The sequence below is a fragment of the Dromiciops gliroides genome, chromosome 6 (assembly GCF_019393635.1).
Source record: "Dromiciops gliroides isolate mDroGli1 chromosome 6, mDroGli1.pri, whole genome shotgun sequence".
NCBI lineage: Eukaryota > Metazoa > Chordata > Mammalia > Microbiotheria > Microbiotheriidae > Dromiciops > Dromiciops gliroides.
The window spans coordinates 248,158,034-248,162,540 of NC_057866.1; the positions used below are offsets into that span (position 1 = coordinate 248,158,034).

Sequence of the window (4,507 nt, forward strand, 5' to 3'; positions counted from 1 at the left end):
CTTTATTTGTTGCTCTCTGTAGGTGAGAACAGGGAAGAAATGAACTTAAGAGAAATACAATCCAAACTATAAACAGATAGAAAAGTTTAGGGTAGATTTAAAGTCTAATCACAAAGGGCAGGGTGATACTTTCTCAATGGTGAATGGGATTTTTTTTTTTGCACAGATTTCAAGTTGCTCTTAAGAAGAAAAAGATAAAGAAAAGACACTTCAGCTATACATGATTATTTTGTTTATAGTCAACACATACAAAGACCTGCTGACAAGCACTTTCAAAATGCTCCCTTTCCCCCAAATTGATAAAACACCCAAACAGTCTTGTTAGGTAGAATCTTCATGAAATTAGTGACAGCCAAGCCACTGAAGAATTTGATTATGCAAAGTAAAATACAGGTATGAGCAAAATGTTAAAAGGGGGTAAAAGGAAATATTTTCATTCTTACAGTGGTCTAAGAAATCTGTCCCAGTGTATCTCTGCTATTTTTAAAAAAAAATTTTTGGTGAGGCAATTGGGGTTAAATGACTTGCCCAGGGTCACACAGCTAGTAAGTGTTAAGTGTCTGAGGCCAGATTTGAACTCAGGTCCTCCTGAATCCAGGACCGGTGTTCTGATCCACTGCACCACCTAGCTGCCCCCCAGTGTATCTCACTAAAACACTGAGTTTAAAATTCTTGGTCTATAGAAACAACAGCTTCCCAGGAGAGATGTATTCTTCTCAAATGCTCTGATAAAAGCCAGCAAAAGCACTGAATGAAATCAGGGCCAGGTGAATTAGATTCCAGTTATTAAGCTATCACCTTTGTGAGTAAATCAAACCTATTTTAATATACCTGGCTTTTCCTTGTTCTATATCAGGGAATCTAAGGTTCAAAGCAGGTAGGAAACAGCTTCTTCTCCCAATATAATTTTCTTTAAGTATACTCAATGTGAGCAGCACCATACTCTTTTAACCTGGGATCTGAGTGGCCTCATTGCCAACATTCAGAGTGGTCATATGCGACTTCTCTAAGAAATATGGCATGCCACTAGAGACCATGTAGCTGACAAAGTTAGAAGGAAAAACAGTTTGAGAATTATCACTATGTCAGGAAATATCAGTCATTCTCATGAAATAATTTGTGGGGATTGATAAACATCTGGGATTCATATGATCAGACACAAACAAATTCAAGAGATTCTGAAATATTGGGATATTCCACTTCATATGACACCAGTACCATCACATTGTTTTTCTGACATGATGTACTAGCAGAAGTACACACAATATCGATAGTACATTGGATAAGGGAAATGGCACAAAGAACCTCAGAACCACTTAAATCCCTCTTGTTCACTTTGAATTTGATTCCTAAGGCATTCCACTCCTTCCTAAACTCTGAATGCAGCTGAACCCCGGAGAATTATCTGTTATCTGTCACAATGGTATGCAGTAGAAAAAAATGTGTATTGTTATAGATAAGTAACACTGATCAGATGCCACCAAAGTCTGAAGTGTTTCTTATCTATCATCATTTCCAATGGCTACTCTTTGGTGGTTGTATCACTTGTTTCTTTGCTTAGAGTTTCCGTTCAGGGAATAGCACTCTACTCCACTGATTTGGAACATACTAGACATTTCCTCCATCCTTTTCATCTCGTCAGTAGATCTCTTTAATTCCTCTTCTGTCATGCTCTCCTCTTCCCACACAAAGATATCAGTTAGAGTGGCCATCAGTTTGCATGTATTCTCATGGTGACTATGTAATTGTCCCAGTGTGCTGTGGAGATGGCTGATCAATTGGGCATGGTAAACCCTCAACGTAGTAACATATTCATACTAGTTAGCTAAAAGCAAGAGCAGGCTCTTATTCTGCCTAGAGTATCTTTCAATCTCTTTCTGAAATCAACTCATAAATTTCTGTACCCTGTCCTTCAGGGAGTTCACCTGATTCTCCAAGCCCAGACTCCTATCTGCAAGGCTGGCGAACTGTTTAGATCTCATACAGTAAGAATAAACACTGGAGGGAGACCTTCTCTGCAGTGAGTAGAACATTCCTACCAAATAGATCTAATCTGTCTGTCCCCCTCAACTCCCTCCCAGAGAAAGGATTGTCATAGAAAGCATTTTGCTTAAAAAACCAGACTCATCAGGAGCCTCTTTCTCAAACAATTAAGCTCTCCAGAAAAAGTTCCCAGGGTGCCTCCTCAGTTTCAGCATTTGACTGGCAAAGATAATGAATGGAATTTTAACTTCTAGTTGAGAAAACATTCTTTCTCTACAAAAGTGAACCAAAAAGATAATCCAAATAATTAAAGAAGAGAAGGGTGAAGGTCCCAGGAACAAACAGGTAACCTTGCAGACTATTTCACTGGTTAAGGGTGTCTAACTATTTGTCCAGCTCTCTGCTGGACATTAGAACTTCTCAACAAACTGATGTGCTTGGCAAAGGTCCTTTGGGGAAATGGGGTGGGGAGAAGAAAGGGGGAAAAGGAGGAAAGCAGGTCCTAAAGGATTGAGTGAAAGGACCTTCACTGGTGGATGATAGAGGTTTCAAAAAGCAGAGGCCTGAAGACAATTGTTATGGGCCCATAGCACCCCAGAAGTTCTCTGGGGCACATCAAAGAACCTTCTCCTTGAGAAACTAAACCAGAGGACAGACATGCCTAGATAAATAAGTGGAACCAGATAGGACTGAGCTCACTCCAAGACCCCCACCCTTCATTCTTGTCTTCCTCAACCCTGGGGCCATAAGATTAGGTGTGGCTGCTTCCTTTGTGTTCTGAGGAGATGGCTTGGGAGATCTGCAGCCACCCCTCACCCAATTCCTCCAGCCACCACCAGTGGGGGATGGTCCTCCCTCACTAAAGGAGCTTTCCACAGTCAGGTGGTCACCCCCATCAGTCCTCTATAAAAGTAACTGCCAGTCTCTTGCTCTAGGAGATTGGTATCACAGAGCCACTCTCTCTGTGCCATGCCTTTCTCACCATGAGAAGTCCCAGGACTTCCTTCATGGTTTCCCTTTCCTTTCCTTCCCCTTCCCTTTCTCAGCCCCGAAATAAACTATTCTAACTGTTTTTGTGTGCAAGAGGGTGTCATTCTTTAAAGAAGAACTCCTAAGGACCCCAAACCCCTTACCCCATTTTCCCCATGACACAATCATGACTTTCACCCCTAGACATTCATAATGGTACCAAAATATGAATGAGTTCTCTTCACTCCACTATCTTCCATGTGAAGATCACCAAAATGGTTCTAAACAGTACTAGCCTACTACCCTATGTAGCCTCTTCTATTTTCTAGATCCATAGGAGTGGTGAAAGCACAGATTGGAGTGCTAACACAATCAGTGGCATTGTCAGCATCCAACTGGCTAATTAAGCTCTTATCCAGCCTTCTTAGCTACCATACTGATCTCAAGACACACATTGCCTTCACTGGCTTTCCTGAGTGCACATTGTGCTATTGCTCTACCTTTCCTTTATTACATTAGCGAGATTGTTGTTTCCATCATCATCACCACCACCACCACCATCATCATCATTACCATCACAGTCATCATAGTTGTTATCCTCTTCTGAGTTCTAGTCCTGTATCACCAATCCCTAGCTAGATATGTCCACCCAAATATCTCAGTAATAGCAAACTCAACATGTCAGAAATGGAACTCATTTTGTATTAGTTTGTGTTATATCACTCTGTAATTTTTCTGTTTCTGCTGAGGGTACCACCATCCTTCTATTTACCCAAATTCACAGCCTTGGAAACATCCTCAGCTATTCCTTCTCTCTTCCCTCTCTCCCTCATTCAATCAGTTGTCAGGTCTTAACAGTTTAATAAGCATTTCTTAAGTGTCTTAGAATGTCTTTTTTTGTTCTAAATTGGTAGATTTTAGAGAGGATTTTTGTTGTTGTTGTTGTTTGCATGCTCAATTTACCAATCTTTGTTTTTTCTTTTTGTTGATGTTAGTACTTACATAGAGATACAAATTTTTCCATAAAGAATATTTTCACTATACCTCATAATATTTATGTTGTTTTATTTGCTTGGTATTTACCTACATAAATTTTGTAAACATAATTTTTTTGCTGTAACATTGCTTATAATTTTAATTGTGTTGTAGTTCTTATCAACCAATCAATTAATCAGAGACCAGTGAAATGTGACCTAGGTAGTTACACAAAATGTCAGTAGTAATACAAAATGAAATCAATTACCGAATAGAATCGATTCAATTTTCACTCCCTAATTGATTCCTAAGGGGCAGCTAGGTGACAGGGTAGATAGAGTGCTAGGCCTGAAGTCAGGAAAACCTGAGTTCAAATCCAGCCTCAGATAATAGCTATGTAACCTTGGGCAAATCATTTAATCCCATTTGCCTTAGTTTCCTAATCTGTAAAATGAGCTGTAGAAGGAAATGTCAAGCCCCTCTAGTATGTTTTCCAAGAAAACCCCAAATGGGGTCTTGAAGAATTGGACATGACTGAAATGACTGAACAGAAACAATTGATTCCTTATCGGAGAATCAT

At 39.8% G+C, this 4,507-nt stretch overlaps 1 pseudogene; it reads right to left on the minus strand.

Moving 5' to 3' along the window:
* Positions 1-947: 947 nt before the first annotated feature.
* On the minus strand, positions 948-2,033 carry LOC122732265 (annotated as a pseudogene).
* Between the last annotated feature and the right edge of the window lie 2,474 nt (positions 2,034-4,507).